This window comes from Taudactylus pleione, unplaced genomic scaffold, assembly GCF_031769625.1.
Source record: "Taudactylus pleione unplaced genomic scaffold, aTauple2 ptg000792l, whole genome shotgun sequence".
Classification (NCBI taxonomy): domain Eukaryota; kingdom Metazoa; phylum Chordata; class Amphibia; order Anura; family Myobatrachidae; genus Taudactylus; species Taudactylus pleione.
Window position 1 is genome coordinate 3,682,496 of NW_028285194.1, and position 21,269 is coordinate 3,703,764.

At 40.3% G+C, this 21,269-nt stretch overlaps 1 pseudogene; it reads left to right on the top strand.

Moving 5' to 3' along the window:
• The first annotated feature begins 16,986 nt into the window (after positions 1-16,986).
• LOC148474956 (uncharacterized) overlaps positions 16,987-21,269 on the top strand; it is a 51,353-nt pseudogene continuing 47,070 nt past the window's right edge.

The window sequence follows — 21,269 nt, forward strand, 5'->3', positions numbered from 1 at the left end:
CTGTCGTTATCGGCAGATTGGCCTGCATGTACAGACGATGGACAATGTTGGAAGCGACCAGCGGGAGCGCGCATCGCAGGTCGTTTCTGACATAAAAGTGCACGATTACTGAGCAATTGCATGACTACGATATTGTAATCGTGCAATCGCTCAGTAATATCGCCCAGTGTGTATGTACTTTAACTCTCCCACAACACCTTAATGAGGGGAATCTAATCACTGAACTACACATAATAAATCAAAAGAAACCTGTGCTTACATATCTTTAAAGTAGCTAACAACACTTGTCAATTAAAGGTACAAAAACCTGTAATTACAGGTAACAGTTAAGAGGCAGGGTTTTATTCAAGCCTCAAGGGGACACTGTGTTGAGAATAAAAATCCCTTTGGATTCCAAGTGTAGGAGGGCCTTGACCCTATCTTCTCCACGTACAGAAGGAGGGACACAAATTTGAGGGTTGTCAGTCCATGACGGAGTTCTTTAAAATGTTGTGCAACCAGTTTTATATAATATATATATATATAATGTATAGACACAATGTCCGGCACTCCTTATAATATAATGTTACTTAGCTGGTTGCCCCCACAGATAGGATAAACAGAGTACCATATATACTCGAGTATAAGCCGAGTTTTTCAGCACATTTTTTGTGCTGAAAAAGCCCCCCCCTCGGCTTATACTCGAGTGATGCTCCATGACCACAATGAAAAGTACCTACTTCAAGTGGCCGGCGGTAGTAGTGTGAGATATGCCCGGGGTACGCTGCCCTGTTTGATACCACTGCGCTGGTGACCTGCTCTGCTCTGTCTGCTTCCGGCTGAGCTAGGTGAGCGGTGCCCGCTAACCCCCCCCCTGGACCGTGCGCCAGAGCAGTTAGCGGCGAGGGGTGCTGATGAGAAGCCGAGATGCCCTCACTAGTTGCAATGCGCACATCCTGACAGTGGGGTCACTGTTATCCAGAGCAGCATAACTGCTGGGTCTCAGCTGAATGTATAAAAGTAAAGTAGCTGATTGAGTTAAGGTTTTTTGTACTTTTAAAGTTATTGTTGATACCATATTGGTTTTGTTGACTCTCTTTTCCACTTACAGAGCTAGTTTACTGTTTTTCTTTGAAATATTCAAAAACATTTAACCTAGTGATGCCTCAATTAATGTAATTTTATTGATATCTATTTTTATTTTTGAAATTTACCAGTAGCTGCTGCATTTCCCACCCTAGGTTTTTACTTGAGTCGATAAGTTTTCCCAGTTTTTTGTGGTAAAATTAGGTGACTCGGCTTATATTCGGGTCGACTTATACTCGAGTATATATGGTATATACGAGGTGTGGCACTCCGAGCATAAAGAAAGGGTCTCTCAAACGGCGCTGATAGTCAACGTTTCAATTCCTTTTAATATCATGGCATGTCCTGATGAAAATGCTGTGATATTAAAAGGCATTCAAATGACTATCAATGCCGTTTGAGAGCCTCTTTCCTTATGCTTGGAGTGCCACACTTCGTATATACTCTTTCTCTCTCTATATATATACTGTATATAGTATCATTTGAATGTTGGGCTAAACAATCAAGGCTGCCATAAATAATTCACATTAATGCCCACATTCTGGTGAGCCAAATAAATGTTTCATAAAAACTGTAACACTTGTGCCGGCAGTTCTAGTAATGAGGACAACTGGGAGGTATGTGATTATCTCATTGTCAATGGAATCATAATTTAATACAAAAATAATTAAACAATGTAGAATATATTGGAAAAACGCTTTGGGATATTTATACTGCTTCGCTGAGTAATGCTAACGCAGCAATTTATAGATCTAGGGTTATAAATAGCACATTCATATTTGCCTTTAATTTAACCTTACTAAAATGTGCTGTGATCATAAAACCGAAACCGCAAATTTAAAACCATTGTCCCATTATTGTGTTAAATGTGTGTAGGTAACCAATTTTAGGAGTTCAGTATCTGCTTCATACTTTCACCATGACAGAGCTTAATGGTTCATATCAGTAGTCAGAGATGGTAATCTTTATGCAGCCTGTCGTTGTAATCCTGCAGCCTAAAAAAATCAGGATAGATGAGAGAACATACTATTTGCAATTTAAACAGATGCTTCTGCATTTATTAGCTGGCAAAACTGAGCATAATGTTTGCTGTTTCATCTATCTTAATGTTCAGTGTGGAACTGATCAGTGTTTCTGCGTGATCTTAATCATGCACAGTTCAAAGTACTTTTACAGTGAGGGAGGTCGGACTAGAAGACAGCAGTGACTTTGTTTCTCAGTTCATGAACTTAGATTAGGTTTAGCTCATCGGGAGGGCATGCTAGTACTTTCAGTTCAACAACTCAGTGAAATTTCCCACTAATTCATTCAAGTATATCCTGCAGACAGATTTTATTTCATGTTAATGTAGTATAAGCAGATTGGTTGCTATGGGAAACTTCTCCACTCTTCTCTAGATGAAGTTGGCTATGCACACTGCAATATTGCATTGTTTGTGGTCCCAAAACAGCCGCAATGCTGGAAAATTATATTATAAGTTGGATATCAGAGAAATGTGCCGGAGAGATGGCCACTATTGCCCTCTGTGTGGCAGACATGGCAATGTGAACCATCTGCCAGACAGAATCAACTGTCCGTGATATGTCCACCACCAAAACACAGGGGTTTATGTACTAAGCCTTGCAGAGAGATACAGTGGACTTAGATAAAGTACTAACCAATCAGCTCCTGTCACTCTATAGGTGTTTGAAAAATTGGTTAGGAGCTGATTGATTGGTACTTTATGTCCATCCACTTTATCTCTCTGTAACCCTGGTTAAGGGTTAACATAAAATCATTTAAATAAATACATTTAACAAGTTATTTATATATAAAATATAATGCATTCATGTACAAATCCTGAGGTAAAATATGTCATGTATTTATATTTGGAATGTGTATTTTATATAGCTGTATATTTATTTGGTATGTAACCCCCATCCTAAACTCTGAAAAGGAGCAATAAGCCCCAGTGTGTACTTTTTAGGGTATATCTATATTCACAATATATGGTATTAGAGGAATGGGGGGCCTTATGATGCATACACACGGGATGATCGTCAACGATAACGATATCATTGACTGATCTCCCGGGTGTGCTGGTTGATCGATATCGATCATCCAGCACACCATGAACCCACCAACAATGGCCAACGACCCGCGATCAAGGATCCCTACAGTAACCTGGTCGATATCGAGCGATGGACGATAACGTTATCGTCCATGCGTGCCCGCGCATCGCAGGTCGTTGGCCACCGAAAAATGCATGATATGAACGATAACGATATGATCAATATCGTTCATATAATCCATTTTAATCATACCGTGTGTACGCACCATACGTGTGAGACAGGAGCATGAGCTCAAAGTGGGAAAGAGAGGGGTCGCGTGCCACTAGGCAGGGTATGTGATAGCAGCTGGTGGTCATTGCCGGCCAGTCTGCTGGTCCCTTCCTCGATTGCCCACCCCCGACATGCAGATTGAGGAGTGATCAGGCTCAGAGACCTGGCAGTCAGAGCAGTAACAGCCATGACTACTGTACAGCACTGGAAGGGTTAATACCAGTGCAGCAGCAGTTGGATCCGATTCTAGCTATTATTTCTAGCAGGTGCTAGTTAAATGTTAAGTAGAATCTGAATGATTGCTATGGGCAACATATCTTCTAAAACTCACTTCTAAAAACTCTCTAAAAATTTACCAGAAGTGGAAACAATTGTATAAAAATTAATTCAGGTTTATCAGCAACTTAGCTACAAAGTAATGTCTAGTAACAGCAACCTTCAGGAACTAATACACATTGGACTATAGTTGGTTTATGCAGGCAGAGACTAATAATCTCATACAGAACTAAGGTTATATATCTATTTCCTATGTTGCTTTCAAAGTGTTATAACAAATAGATTGATATATTTGTTTCATTCCTTTATAAACAGTTAAAGAGCTACAGTATTTATACATCTAAAGCAGTTGTGCTATTTCTAAAACAATATGAACTGATGTACAGTATTTTATTAGGTAATGTAATGTTAATTAAGGTTTAGGATATGTGAGCATATGTACTAACTGTGAAAAGAACATGTTTTGGTTATTTTACAGTGATAAGAGTACAAACTGTACATTTTTACAAATTCATAAACACTATTATTTAAAACTTTACTAGTGATATATGGAACTTAATTCATATAATATCTCAACATTTTAGTGGGGTTACCCAAGCAGACCCACTACATCGTCTTACAAAATTACAGCTTGGGTGGAGGCACTGATAGAACAAAAAGGTACACCACTTAATGGGAGGTTAAGGGAGAGTATATAATAGACGTCAGGGGAGTTGGTAACCTAGGGTCTCTTTAGTGGCAGAAGGGGGATTACATTTGGAGGCACTGCTGAGATGCGAATACACTGAGGTGCAGATAAGTAGCCAACATGGCACAAGTGGTGAGTGAGGAGGAGGTGTGAATGGCATGTAAAGAGGGAGTTGCTCCAGAGTGTAGTGTGGTATTAAGGATTGAATAATTAGTGTAATTGACAAGTGTAGAGAATGTACGATCTCATACGAGCCTCCGTCTGTGGTTAAAGGTGAGGAAAAGTGATTTTAATTCTCAGGGAAAATGGAAATGTGACAGAGGAGATAAGAGGACCGGATAGAGCATGGTATGGGGGAGTAGGAATGACCAGTATTATTATTGAGAGATGGATAGCCGTGCTCTTATAGAGAGTAGGAGTATATTGGGAAGTGGAGATGACCGGTATATGTATAGTGAGAGACAGAGCCATGCTCTCACAGAGAATGGGGGAAGTATATGCTAGCTGGGAGCCAAGTGGGATGACCGTGAGGAGGAGATAGAAGGGGGGCTAGATAAAGGGACTACCCTTCAAAAGTAAGAAAAATGTAGGGGTGTAGATAAAAGTTCAACTCCTCTAGAATGGAAATGTGAGGAAACTCATTAAGAGAGCGAGTATAGTAGTTAGAACAAGTAACAGATGTGTCAGTGACAAGATTGGAGAATCCCATAGTAGACTTGGCAGTGGTCAATAGAGGTTTAGATGAGTGATAATCTGGATGATAATATATAATTCACAGATTATCAGGGGAAGAAAGTACCATATTTAAGGGTTAATGTAAAAACATTTAAATAAATACATTTAACAATTTATTTATATAACAAAGTATAAAGCATTTATATACACATTCTGATGTAAAATATGTCATGTATTTATATTTGGAATGTGTATTTTATATAGCTGTATATTTATTATGTATGTAACCACCATTCTAAACTCTAAAAAGGAGCAATAAGCCCCAGTGTGTATGTTTTAGGGTTATCTATATTTAGAATATATGGTATTAAAGGAATAGGGGGTCAGTAGAGCACAAGCTGCTTCTAGAATAAACTAGAAGCCTCAGAGTGAGACGGGAGCACAAGCTCAGAGAGGGAAAGAGAGGGGTTGCATGCCTCTATAGGCAGCATATATAAGAGCAACCGGCAGTCATTGCCGGCCAGTCTGCTGGTCCCTTCCTCGATTGCCCACCACCCTGTGAACTGAGGGGCTGCTGAGAGGTGGAAAAGTCACCGGGCGAAGGGGGGGCGGAGCTGGAGAGGGAGCCGGGATCCTGTCACAGCAGGAGCTGTGAAGCGGTCGAGCAGGGGTACTCACCCTGCCGGAGAGGCAGCAGGTGCTGCAGGCAGAGCAGGCTGAGGCTGTCAGCAATGGTCACTTAGGCTAAGAAGTGATCAGGCTCAAAGACTTGGCAGTCAGAGCAGTAACAGTCCTGGCTACTGTACAGCGCTGGAAGGATTAATACCAGTGCAGCAGCAGTTAGATCCAATTAGTGAAAACAGCAGGGAGGTCTGTAAATCAATGTACAGAGGCACTACTAGATGATACAGATTACAGGCTGTCACCTTGCATAGATTATTAAATAGCCATTCTCCTGTACATAGCTACCCAGACATTTCCGTAGATGTTATTCAGAGTATATTAATTGAGCTGCAGCATACTTCTACAGCTCATACTTCTACAGCTCATACTTCTACAGCTCATATATAGCTACCAGCTAAAGCCAAAACAAAACTCTTTATATACATAGATATATATATAAATACTGAGTAATACTATGACTGGAAAATTGGATTCAGTTTATTGCTGGAGTTACAGAAATACCTATTATCTGTAGAAAAAAATAAAGAGCTGATAGCAGCATATTAGCTTAGGAGTATTTCAGGCTTTTGAGAAGCACAGTCACAAACTGAATTTATAGTGGTAACTTTCTTAAATATGTGTGTGTGTGTATATATATATATATATATATATAAATGTAAAAAACAATGCCCTTATCTTGCACTTTTAAATAGTGCTGCACCTCAAACAGCTCCCCTGTTAGTGGGAACAAAATTAACAAATACACAAAAAATACACTTCGAGGGTGCTAGGATTCACATATAATTTACAATTGCAGGTAATTCTATAGACTGTAAATTCAGTATTACAAGTAACAGTTTCATTCAAGTGATATATCTTATTATCCTCAAATTTCCAACTGAAACTTGTCTTATCCATGAATTTGCAGCAAATACAGCGATTACATGGATAACAGCCATACTTTCTACTCAAAAAACCTTCATTACTTAGATCAGAAGGACTTTTAGATAATGATACTGATTTTAATTCACTAGGAGCTAACAAACTTTTTAATTTGGTTAAGTGGTTAGGGAAGCGGAGTTTATGTATTTGGACGGAGACCACTGGAATGCATGAAATTCCAGCGGTGAAACGCTAAACCGGAAGTTCAGGGTTGATTTAAACACCTTAGCAAACAGCTAATTATACTATTAGAGGTTTTTTGGACTGTAAAATGGTTTTTGACATGGAGGATTGGTAGGTGCTGTCTTGTAGCACGGTGTAGTTTTTATAAATATTAATTTAAATGTAAGAGTCACGCACAAAAGAGGTGTTTTTGGTTAAGTTATATTCTTATGACAGGAAGTGATGTCACGCCACTTCAGGTATATAAACACAAAGGGGATTTTACCCTTTATTACAGCCTTATCCTAGGATCAGGTCAGATGCTTATCACAGGTGGGATTTTGAAGTAAGTACTATGGATTCATTCAGTATAGTATTTGTTAAATTATTTTGTTCATTTGTTATATTGTGTTAACACTTGGGTATTTACTATTATTATTTATTTAAAAAAAGGGTTATCCTTTTTTGAGAATTGTTTTGAGAAAATTATTAATTATAGTGCAATTATTTATATGGTGTTTATATGAAGGCAATTTTGCTGCTATGTAGGTGCAAATTGATATAAGTATCATTTCTGTCTACTTATCAGGATCGGCCATAAATTTTTGGACTGGTATGTATATTTATTAATTCACTAGACCCTCCATAATTATATACACCCTGATTTTGATATCTTATATGTTTTATTTTAAGAATCACTTACCCCTGATGAAGTCCTAACGGACGAAACGCGCAGGGTTTTATCTGTGGAATTTATTGCCGTGAAGGATAAAGGAGATAGCTGCTTCAAAAAAATCTTACCAGTTGTGGGTAGCAGCAGGATTTGTTTATAATATGCTTATCCTCCATCCTATGGCAAATGGATCATTTTTGATGTAAGCAATTGAAGCTTCATTTATATATTTTAATGATATTTTTATAATAAATTATCTATTGGATATCTAATGTTAGGCCTATTGGCCGTCTTTCTGGGTGTTTTTTGGTGAGAGGGTCTTGTTTTCGAACTGTCCGGAATTTCTATAAGTAGATTGCTAAAAGGAATAGAACGGACTTACCTTTATCCAGCATTGAATTTATTTGTCTGGACTTCCCGAAATAGTTCCAGCATTTAATTGAAAGCTCCAGTTCTTCAGTTGAGGACTATATGTGAACCCTTGTGCCCTCAAAGTGTATTTTTTGTATATATATATATATATATATATAACGGTGAGAGACTGGAACTCTGTAGCAATATTTCAACTTGCTCTGGTGCCCTCTGAGTAAAAGAGTACAAACAAACAGCAAGCAGCGGCACTCGGAGTCATCCAATGGTAGCAAAAAGATGTTTACTGTGAACAAATCACATTACCAACGTTTCGGGACAAACAAGCACCTTGACAAATGTGATTTGTTGGTAATGTGATTTGTTCACAGTAAACATCTTTTTGCTACCGTTGGACGACTCCGAGTGCCGCTGCTTGCTGTTTGTTTATATATATATATATATATATATTGAGAGTGAGATGCAAAAAGACGGCAGCACTCCATGGACGTAAACAATAATCTCAGCACGCAGCTACCATTTCAGATGTTTACTCCATCTTTTATCAAGGACAAATAAACAACATAAAACACTTACTTATATACACCTCACCATCACCCACATGTACATTGTTAGCTGCTTCCGGTCGTGGGCGTAATTACATCATCCGCAGCACATGAGACAGGGGGCTGGGCCGATGACATGGTAACAAGATACAACAAGACAGATCGGAAGTGCCAGCAACATGAAAACAATTAAAGAATACAAGCCTTACATTTGAGCATCGCATCAGGAACATGTCATAAACAAAGCATCACATCATATATGATGAAATAACTAGACATAGTATCGCAGATCAATTAAACTATTGTTAGACCCATATCTGGAGAGGAGCTGATACTGGGCCTGATTCAGAGCCGGACGCTATTTGCGCTCGCTCGTTTACAAAAAGGGGCCGGATATTTAAATAGAGTGCTCGCTCTTTGCGGTCTGTTGACGCCTCTATGTCTGAACGAGCGAACGAAACATGCGCTCGCTATTTTAAAAAAAACGCCCCCTGGCCGCTCGCATCTCCGCTATTTATTAGATTAATCGAGTACATCGAAAGGCGTATGAACTGCTCGCAGTGCTTGTGGTAGCATTTTCCTACCGCAATCATGCGAACAGTTCAGGCTAAAAGACAACCATGTGACATGGTCGATGACGCTGCTTTGTTAATTATGCACACCCTTAAAATGCCCGTTTTGACCGTTTGGCACGCCTGCGTTCGGATCTCCACTCCCCGTTTTCAAGCACCTTCCCCTGTTACCACCCACAAACGCCTCATTCTGTCACTCAAATTAGCAGGCATTCGCTATTTTGCGAGCACACAATTTCCGACCGCAATGACTGGTTCGCGCATGCGTATTACGACCCATACACATGCGCAGTTGTGCGAACATCGCTCGGAGCGAACGAGCGGCCGATTACGAGCGGCTCTGAATCAGGCCCACTGACACTACCAAGGAAATAGAGAGGACACCAACAATTCAGACAGTGGAATGCCCAGGCATTGACATTATTATTATTATTATCATCATTTATTTATATGGCGCCACAATTGTTCCGCAGCGCCTTACAAAGTACATAGACAAAAAAGTAACCATTGACTTACAATACAATACAATACAGGACATGGATAAACATTGCTATATTAGTGACATTAACGCCCGCATAAGCAGCCAAGTGTTAGTTGCCCTAGTGGCTAGTAAGAGATAAATTAAATTACAGTAGGGAGAAGCACAAGAGGGTAGAGGGCCCTGCTCGAAAGAGCTTACATTCTTTAAGGGAGGGGAAGACAAACAGGAGTGACACAGAATGGGGTGGGCCGGGAGAAAGGAAGATGTAGCAGCAAGTTAGGAGACGAGCTGGAAGGTTTTAATGAAGTAGTGGGTCTTAAGATCTTGTTTGAAAGATGGTAGAGAGGTGCAGAGTCTGATAGGGAGAGCGAGGGAGTTCCAAAGGTGAGGAGCAGCATGGGCAAAGTCTTGGAGGCGGGAGTGGGAGGAAATAATCAATTGGCATGAAAGGCGGCGTGTATTAAGTGAACGAAGAGGGCGGACAGAAGAGTGAAGGGAGATGACATCTTTACCACTGCTGTTTTTGGAGTTTCTGCCTCATAACCTTCTGGTAGGAGTCCATTTTACTCATTGTGCTGACTATTGAAGTCATTTGAATGATTTGTAGACTTTTTTGTTGAATAACATTTTTCTTAGAGATGGAGTCTCCACAGGCCACCCACCATAATCAGAGCTGCCCAACCAATGCCTGATTAGCTGTCAGTGCTTCCGCATCATACCACCTGATGCAGAAGCGCTGACAGCTGAACCGGCAGGGTCCGGACAGTGCGTCTGTGCTGCAGTTAAAGACCTTTTAGAAGGAGCATGTCATCGTGGGAGAAGGCGGATCATGCTCACACAGCAGCCCAGCACCTAGGAGGTCCAAGCAGCAGATCCCACCCGTGTGTGTGTAAGTATGCTGTGTGTGTGTGTTTGTAAGTATGCTTTGTTAATGCTATGTGTGTTGTACTGGATATTGTGTGTGTGATCAGTGTTTATATCATATATATATATATATAATGTGCTTTTCCTCCTTATTAATACTCACCTGGCTGTGGCAGCAGCAAGTCTGCAGGTTGTGAGAGGGAGAAGGTGTACAGGTTGTGTAGCCCAGTACGAGACTTAGCACGGCTTCTAGCATTTTTAGTTAATATACGGCATGGCTGACAGTATGTGTTATCTGTAACTAAGGGAAGATACATTTCTATCTCCCAGCATTGTGATTTATAACCCATGCCAGACACACTGCAGGGCTCGGCAGCATCTGAAATTGAACAAGACGAGCCCTGTGAATGATAGTATTTAACTAAGCTAAGTCTGAATTAAAGTCGGCTTCTGGCATTTTTTAGTTAAATACACGGTACGGTTGATAATTTGTGTTATCTATAACTAAGGGAAGATAAACCCTCATCTCCCAGTATTATGATTTATATCCCATGCCAAACACACTGCAGGGTTTGGCAGTACCTAAAACTGAATAAGACGAGCCTGTGAATGATAGTATTTAACTAGCAATTGACCCTCTTACAGCCATTACGGTGTCTGTTTACTAACTGCCAATGGGGTGGGGGGTGCAAGGCCCCTATTTTGCCAGGGGTGCTCAGACCTCTAGATACACCCCTGACAGTGAGCAAGGAGCATGGTACAGTGGGTTTTAATAAGAGCTGGACGGCTGTGATAAAGAAGTGGATCTTGAGAGCCCTTTTGAATAAATATATACTGTATATATATATATATATATATTTATATATATACAGTGCTCGAAGTGTGCCGGTAAGCAACGGTATGACATACCAGCACTTTGAGCACTAAACTTTTCTTTTTTAAATGCAAGTTAGCGCAACAATTGCAGGATGAGCAGAGAGCTTTCAAGGGGAGCAGGCCTAGGGGCGGAGGCGTGGCTTCAGTGAGAGCGAGGAAACTATGTGTTGAGTGACAGTCACAGGCACGATCTAGACCCCTGCGTGTGCTGCCGCCCGCTACTCTGACACTGCTGACTGCTGTCAGTCACAGGACAGCCAATAAGGACTGCCGCAGTTATGCTGCGGAACCCTGTTGTGTTCTGCCACCCACCTGCCAGTATATGTCCGCTAGAGCCGGAATACCGATAACGCTGGTTTGGACACCCACCTGTCACTGTGCCACAAACAAGAGGGTTGGAGGGCTGGGTGCTGCCGGAGACACTAGGGACAGGCTTGAAGTAAATGGGCTCTTACTGTCAGTAGCCCTAGACGTGCCTGGCAACTCAGACTGTAAATTGGCCCCACCCCTCTGCTTCTTCTCACAGCAGCCATGACTGCATGAAAACATGATTTTGCATGGAATCAGACACTTGGGAGTAAGACAGGTGATTTTATTACACTATTAGTCATTTCCAGTTTATGCTGTTCTTGTTTCTCCTTAGTGTGCATCCCACCACTCCTTGTGTCCCTCACTGCTTCTCTGTGTATGTCATAACCTCTGTGTACCCTACCATAGCTGTGTGTATCACCACCTCTGTGTGCCTCACCACTTCTGTGTACCCCACTACTTCTGTGTACCCCAAAATATTTTCCTATCTGTGCCAATTTGTGTGTGTGGTGTTTTTTTCATGCAAAGCCTATGCGATTCAATTCAACACTGTTATCTCAACTAATGGATTTCTTCTCAGTAGGGTGCGAGTAGAAATCCAACTAAACTGCTGGTCAAGATGCTATTTTTGAGTTTAGTGCGGGGATGCAATGCTGCCAAATTTACCAACATCCAAAATGCGATGCATTCCGGATATTGGCCCCTCGGCTAACTCCATCTGAAGCTACACTGCGCATAATTAGCCAGCGGAGGGCTCCTCTGGAACCCTCCCCGGCAATGGCGGCCATGCATGTGCAGTCTGCGGGACTGCACATGCGCAGCAGCCTCCGCAGCTCTCTGGGAACATTGAAGGGGCAGGCTCTTTTTGGAGCCCCTGTACTTGTAGATGCCAGATGGTACATTCCGGTGATAATGATCACAGATTGCAATGTGGTAAATGTGATGCCCATTTATTGCGATTATTAATAAATGAGGGCCTATGTGTTTGATTTATTTCCTGTGAGGGTCTATGTGTTTGTTATTTAGAAAGAAAGAAGAAAAGGATGCAGGGAGTGAGAGATGCAGGAGGCTTTATGGGCGTTTTTCCCTTAATTGGTGATCAGGCTTATGGAATTAAGAACTAATAAATGTAATTGTCTATGTTATGTATATGTTAAATGTTGTGGTGTTGATGTATTGCTATGCATCTGAGACCCTTTTTAGACAGCTGCCCGCACTATAAGCTAATGGTGTTTGTGTTTAGATTGCTACATGATTCCCATATGAGATCGAGCTTCCTTAGTATGTGGATGTGGAACGCAAGCTAGCATTGGGTTGCTAGGCATTGGGTTCTAGCAATTTTGAGTCACCAGATGTGACGTGTGTTCTGGTGCTTCCGGCAGCTGTGCTCCGTGAGAGGAGTGCGAACCAGCGGGACTCTGGAATGATGTATCTAGACGGTGTGAGGTAACATTGCTGATACTTATTTGGAATGCAACTAGTGTGGTTGAGCATGTTTTAACAGTGGGGGTGACCTTTATTCGTCACTTAGTGACGATAATCTCACTTCCTGTTGCATTACATGTGTTAAGTATAAAAGAGCGGGCAGCTGCCTAGTATGGGCTGCATCTACATTATGGCTGTTCTTATGGTGGCAGATTGTGGGTCTTGAGAAAAGCCCTTGTATGGGCTGAAATGTCGACCTGGAACAACTGTCTTATTGCATTTATGGAAGAATAAACATTGGATATTTTTAACCATTTAAAAATCAAGCCTGGTGAGTGCACTCTGATTTATTTTGGATATATATGTATATATATATATATATATACACAGTATATATTGTCCAGGTTAAAACAAACAAAATGATTGCCAGCATACAGCAACAGAGAATATGAAACAACCTAGCCCCCATTCAGGGCACTACCTTACTTCTTCAGCCCTAACTATCAATGTGCAGCTAGTCTGTGCAGAATATCCGTTTTGCATGCTCCTTTCAAGTATGATCCACTGGCCAAGCTTGGCTGCCAAAGACTCACCTGATCCTCTGGGCAGCAGGTAGATGTGGTCACACCCCATTTTAAACTTATTTAGGCAGATCTCACCATCAAAGCAAAGATTCTACTACCTACTGTAGCTTCATTCTACCAGTATATATGTGTAGTTGTATTACAAAAAAGCTTTAGGTAACGAAATAGGGAAAAAAGGTGATAGTGAAGTTTAAAGAATAGATGTGTATAAATAATCAATAAGTGTTAATATAATGAGATAGAATTAAAATTACATAAATAATAAACAAATAGAAAGGTGATGAAAGTATATATGTGAATTAAGTGGTGATGCCCTGAAAAAAGCCCAGCCAGAGCATCTCTGGGGGCCCCAAGCCCAAACGCTCACCCCAAAATAATTATTGCGACCTAATAGTAGCACCCACTCTGGGTCATATAATTGCAAATTAATGTACTGCCTAATAACAGCACATGTATAAGCCGGCTGGGCCTTTTTCAGGGCATCACCACTTTCTTTACACATCTATACTTTACACTTCACTATCACCTTTTTTCCCTTTTTCGTGATGCCCTGGGGATGGTCCTTGGCTGGATTCTTTTGGGGTCCTCTGCGCCTCGGATGCGAACCCTTTAATGTTAGGGATGCCGGTATAGAGGAGCCTTGACGCAGGCCCGGCGCTTAATCATATATTTGCAAATGTATGCAACTAATACCTCTGAATTAATATTATCATGTAGGATTCAAGTATTTTTGTTGATATTGCTGCAGTGTGCTGGAGGGAATATCCCTTTTTTTCTGTGGTTCAGTGTAAACCCCGCCCTTTACAAGCACCTGTGCAATATCATTAAGCTGATGTGAGCTACCACCATACTTTTTATTCTTGCAGATACTACCAGAGCCAGCTGGGCTATAGCTGCCTTGTTTGCATCACATCTGACCGTTCCATCCCACTGTTTTCCTATCTCTTCTGCAGCAGGGGGGTTTCTGATTATAAGTCCCCCCTAACCCCCCACTAAAACATTGGGGGGCCTAAGGACATCTATTGGTGGGTAAATTACCTAATGGGGATAGGTTACCCCTAGAGGGGTTGTGAGATACAGCCACTACGGACATGCTGTGGTGGGGACCCTTTAGACACTGGGTGGGGGAGGATGGTGTAAAGTAATTTTACAATGGTGCCTTATGAACATGGGGGTGCAAAAAAGCAGATAATTAAATTGTCATTTATTAAAAAATAATAATATGTTATAGATCGTATCCTATTGTAGAATTACTTTCCACTATCCTCCTCACCCCTGCCCCGTGTCTAAAGAGACCCCCACTAATAGATATCCTTAGGCCCCCACTGTTGTAGCAGGAGTCAGCGGGGACTGATAATCAGAAAATCCTCTGCTGCAGAACAGTTTACTTTCTATGACAGATGTATTTCATTCCTTATTAAGGTGCACCATGCTACCTTGTTATTTTTTCAATTTTGAATTTCACAGGGAACATACTGTATACTGTAAACTCAGAGTACACCCTGATAAGTAGGTGTTGCCTCCCTTACCTGGAAATGCTGCTGCAAAGGTTTAGATGCATTTGGTTCACTTCCCCTCTCTCTCTAAGCTATACTTATCATTACAAACTGCCTGATCCCTACACATATTGAGATATATTTTTACTTCTGTGTTTGGGGAGAATGTTTATTTTAATTGTATTGTTGCTAAAATTTATTTTAATGGGGCTAAAATTTTGATCTTGATTCTGTTAGGAAGAAGATCACGGATATGTGTTATATTCATGGTGTAGTAGAGCAGAGTAATGTACAATAGTTGAAGGTGTTAGACAGGGATGGGGAACCTCAGGTCCGGGGGCCATATAAGGCCCCCGGAATCATTTGGTATGGGCCTCAGAGCTTCTTTCTGCTTGCCTCATCTGGTTTGAAGGGTGTTTAGAATGGCACCCTGCAGCCAGAATCTATCTTCCTTAGGATGCTTCAGATGGTAACACCACTGCCCTTACAGCTCCCCGGAGCATCCTCAGGATGCTCCAGGCATTGCTGTAATCACCAGCGATTGTGGCCCCACCCCTGTGTGATGTCACACGGAGAGTCGTGGCCTTCATCGGGCCCGTAAATAATGTTATATGTATGAAAATGGCCCACGGCAGAAAAAAGGTTCTCCACCCCTGGTGTAAGAGAACAGGGTTATGTTCTATAGTAGAAAGTTTTGGAGAGCATGGGTATGTGCAATAATAGATGGTGTAGGTGAGCAGGGGTATGTGCTGAAGTTTATGGTGTAGGTGAGCAGAGATATTTGCAATAGTAGATGGTGTAGGTGAACAGGGATATGTGCACTAGTAGATTGTGTAGGTGAGCAGGGTTATGTGCTATAGTAGATGGTGTGTGAGAGCAGGGGGATGCGCTATAGTAGATGGTGTTGGAGAGCAGAGATATGTGCTACAGTAAATGGTTTTTGAGAGCAGGGTTATGTGCAATAGTAGATGGTGTAAGTAAGCAGGGTTATGTGCAATAGTAGATGGTGTAAATAAGCAGGGTTATGTGCAATAGTAGACGGTGTAGGTGAACAGGGATATGTGCAATAGTTTATGGTGTAGGTGAGCAGGGTTATATGCAATAGTAGATGTTTTCGGTGAGCAGGGATATGTTTATGTATAGTGGGGTTAGGCCACATGCACCATTCCATCTACTTTTGAGATTTCTAACCCCACACTGGTTTTAATTTGCCCTGGCGAGAGTTTTAGCTATATTTAAAGTGGTGCACATATGTTAAATGCGTTCCCCCTTCCCTGACTTACATATAGCATCCTCCTTTGGCAGTTTGCAGCACAGAGTAAACACATCTTCTCTCCTAGTAGGCTTCATCTTTCCTTACTGACTAATGCTTGGAGGAGCCATGCAGTGTAAGCTGTTACATCTCATCCTCACAACTTCTTATCAGAATCAGATAGTCTGGAGAGGCTAATTTGAAGCAAACCATGAGGTCAGTTGTGGATGACCTAAAACAAACCAGCACACTACTGCTGAAGGAGAAAGCAATCAGGGCTGGAAACAGTACTATATGTGCCAAAGAGATGTCCGGGCCCCCATAGATGGATTTTGGTCTTATATCTTCTACTAACCCCTGCACCTATGGTACGTTCTCTTTTCTATCCAAACATGTTTTGCCAAAGTTTTAGTGTATCCCAATAGTAAATGTGTCATAAGTGAATGCTCGTATATGATATTCTTCAGCATTTTTTAAGCCACAATTGAAAAACATTGAGACGCAATTTAGAAAATGTTTAAAATTTTGATATAAAATGTACATGTATATTTTATCCAACTTTAGTCTTTTGTACATCCCACCTATAAATGTACAATATTGTGTCATTGTGACGAGATGCCGGTAAGAGTGCCAGGGTAAGCTAAGAAAACAAACTGTAGGTTTTCCAGTTACTTGTTTGATGTTTTTTTATTTTTAATATTAACTATTTTTTTTTACTCCTAGATGAGCTTCTCAAACGTTTCCGAGGATGAGGATCCTCCTAAAAAATTCTTGTGATTATCTAACTGAAAATATCTCATCAGAGGAAATAGATTCTGAAACTGAAAAAAAAAAAATTCCTAAACGTAAAAGAGCTCCAAGATTCAAAGCTGCAAAAAACTAAGCCCTTATAGCTGGTGTGATTACAAATTACAAAATATTGTTTGGAAGACACAAAGGTCAAAATTACAATTACGAAGGAGGTAGTCTGGAATAGAATAGCTAAAGCCGTGTCAGCAGTAGGAAATGTTCCTAGAACCGCCTATGTGTGTAAGAAGTGGTATTCTGATTGCAAAATTAGTTCAAAAAAAGATGGCAGCGCTAAATGAGCATACAAAAAAAACTGGAGGTGGTGGAACACTTAAAATCGTTTTTTGTGAATGGGAGAAAGAAACTACAAGCTAAATTATCCCCAAATGCAGTGATTGGCATCCCAGAAGGGATTGATACAGAATACTATACTATGCATCATCATAATTTTGGTTTGTGTAGTTTTTTTATTGGTTTGTTACTGGCGCTGTTTACTACATCTATACTATATTGTATATTTTCAAATATTATGGTTCATTTTTCAGCAGGACCATCTAGGATAAATGTTGAGTCTAGACAAAAAACAAAAGGATGAAAAAACTCAAACTGGAATTCGAGAACAGGGACACACTCTTAACCATAAACCAGGTGTGTATGTTTTTAAAAAAAAATTCTTATCATTATGGTAACAATATAGATATAATAATTCAAATAGAAGTAAATCGTAAACTTGATAAACATACTGGTTAACAATATATGACCAGAGAATCAAAGCTCAATATATTGATTACTGAAGCTGTGAAACAATTCAGTGGCATAGTGATAGTTTATAAAGTTTGCCTGTAACATGATATGAGCTGTTTGGTTGCTAGTTTTCCAAATTCAAAATTTTAATTTTGAAATTAAAAAGTTCTACATCCTAAAGAAGACATATATATTTTAAGCTGAAATTTTGTTAAGGTAATGTTGGATATTCTCCATACTGCAAATGTTTGCAAAATTAAATGTATATTTTGGTACTGTATATTATATTTATTAATGTACTTTTAAAATAATCTAAAAATATTTGTATTACTCTTTATATTATTTTCTATTAGATCCTCAAAAAAAAGCACAAAAATTAACAGAAAAAATTTCAAGACTGAATTCCAGAGATCGTACAGAAGGTGGGTATAAGTGCACAAAATCACTTATCACCATTCACATTTGTAGAAAACTAGCAGAATTAAGGTTTTATATATTTATACCATTAAAATGTTGGGGTCACCCAGAAAATTTCATATTTTACATGAAAATTTACTTTTATTTATCAAATGAGTTGCAAAATGTATAGGACATATAGTCAAGACATTGGCAAGGTTAGAAATAATAATATTTATTTGAAATAATAATTTTGTCCTTCAAACTTTGCTTTTGTCAAAGAATACTCATTTTGCAGCAATTACAGCATTGCAGACATTTGGCATTCTAGCTGTTAATTTGTTGAGGTAATCTGAAGAAATTTCACCCCACACTTCCTGAAGCACCTCCCACAAGTTGCATTGGCTTGATGGGCACTTCTTGCGTACCATACGGTCAAGCTATTCCCACAACAGCTCAATGGGGTTGAGATCTGGTGACTGCGCTGGCCACTTCTTTTACAGACAGAATACCAGCTGCCTGCTTCTCCCCTAAATAGTTCTTGCATAATTTGGAGGTGTGCTTTGGGTCATTGTCCTGTTGGAGGAGGAAATTGTCTCCAATCAAGTGCTGTCCACAGGGTATGGCATGGCATTGCAAAATGGAGTGATAGCCTTGCTTATTCAAAATCCCTTTTACCTTGTACAATTCTACCACTTTACCAGCACCAAAGCAGCCCCAGACCATCACATAACCTCAACCATGCTTGACACATGGCGTCAGGCACTCTTCCAGCATCTTTTCACTTGTTTTGCGTCTCACAAATCTTCTTCTGTGTGATCCAAACATCACAAACTTCGATTCATCTGTCCATAACATTTTTTTCCAATCTTTCTCTGTCCAATGTCTGTGTTCTTTTGCCCATATTAATCTTTTCCATTTATTGGCCAGTCTCAGATTTGGCTTTTCCTTTGCCACTCTGCCTAGAAGGCCAACATCTCGGAGTTGCCGCTTCACTGTAGACATTGACACTGGCGTTTTGCGGGTACCATTTAATGAAGCTGCCAGTTGAGGACTTGTGAGGCATCTATTTCTCAAACTAGAGACTCTAATGTACTTGTCTTCTTGCACAGTTGTGCACCAGGGCCTCCCACTTCTCTTTCTACTCTGGTTAGAGCCTGTTTGTGCTGTTCTCTGACAAGAGTAGTACACACCATTGTAGGAAATGTTCTTGGAAATTTCTCTCATGGAATAGCCTTCATTTCTAAGAACAAGAATAGACTGTCGAGATTCACATGAAAGTTATCTTTTTCTGGCCATTTGGAGAGCATAATCGAACTCACAAATGTGATGCTCCAGATGCTCAACTAGCTCAAAGGAAGGCCAGTTTTATAGCTTATCTAACGAGTAAACCCGTTTTCAGCTGTGCTAACATAATTGTACAAGGGTTTTCCAGTCATCCATTAGTCTTCTAACACGCTTAGCAAACACAATGTACCATTAGAACACTGGAGTGATGGTTGCTGGAAATGGGCAGGTAACTTTCCATGTTTAAAAATAATCTTTAACATATACAAGCTAACCGGATAACAATATGCTAAAATATTTGAACATTGAACTATACTTGCTTTCAAATCTCTCTTAAATACTGAGTGCTGAAGCTTCTGGAACATTACTTCGGGCTACTTTTGGAGCACCTGTTGAGTGCCACTTGACGTGCTTTGTCTATATATCTATAAAAAATATAAAAAAATTTGAGTGACAGCTATCTTACTCTGTGAGAGTTCTGAATCTGCATTTAACCACAGGGTGTGATGGCATACTAAATCTGTAATAAGTAAGGAACACATACTTTAAGGCATAAATTTGAGTATCTTAAATTGATTATGTTATGTGATATACCAGACCATGTCTAAGAATTCTGAATGGAAATGAGCATTCAGTAAGCTACTAAGTCTATATACATATTATAAGGGCACAGTCGTGCCCTTACATTAAGGCTGAATCTTAAAAAAATGCAATTATTCCATAGAGATCTCCTGAGGGGGGGGGGCATGTTGTTTAATGGACCACACAAAAGATATCGGAGGTACCGAGCTGAAATTTGGCATGGGTGGTAGAAATGTTGCTCGGTGCAGCATGCCAAATTTCAAGACAAAAACAATGGATGAGGATTTGGGAGTAATCTAATGTTCTACCTGTCAGTTTTTACAGACACACTCAATTAGGACCACTTTTCTGCTGTTCTATATGGGCGATTTTTGAGAAGGCATAACTCAGGGTAGGGGGCAAATTTAATATTAGGGTTTGTTTTGTGATGTAGTTATGAGACCGGTGGCCACATGGCCATATACTACAATCTCGGGATTTAACATAGGCGTCGAAATACTGACGCCTATGTTAATCCCAATGCCGGGACCCAGGACCGATCGTCCAGCGCCGGAGGTAAGTAGCGATGTAGCCGGGGATGGGGGGGTTAGGTTTAGTTGATATGAAATTCAGGGCTGCTAAGCCCAGACCCCACTAGAATTCTGGCATTAGAAAACCATCATGACTTTGTGATGCAAACACAATAATTCAGACACCCAGCAGCAAAAACATAATTACTGCAAATCTGGGTAGGTTGTTAGCCGCAGGGGGCACTGGTAGGGTTTTGCACCTCAGGTGGGTTTTGTGTAAGCTGTGGGCTGGCCAAGTTTAAGCAAAGGGTTTAGGAAGGGGGTGTGGTTTATTTATTCTCAACCGTGTTGAGAATAGCTTTGATCACTAAAGAGGGAGGGGGGAGGGTTAGTGTTTAAACACTAATGGTGGACTGATAAGCTTAGGCATTACCCAGCATGACTTTTTCTGAATTTAAGAAGATAATTCATATAACACGTTATTCGTTTTGGAATTGTTTAAGTTAAGGGGAACAAAATAATAATTTACCAATTAGGAATGTCAGGAGGCGCATGCTAAAGTCATTCCAAAAAAAGCCGTCATGAAGAGTAGCAGGATTTCAAAATAATTCTAAGATGCCCATTAGCTCACTATAGGTAAAGTGCTCCCAGAATATGAATATGGGGTTACTAATTGTTAATCTTCTAGGTAGATTTATAAATTTATAAAGTCGAAACAATATTA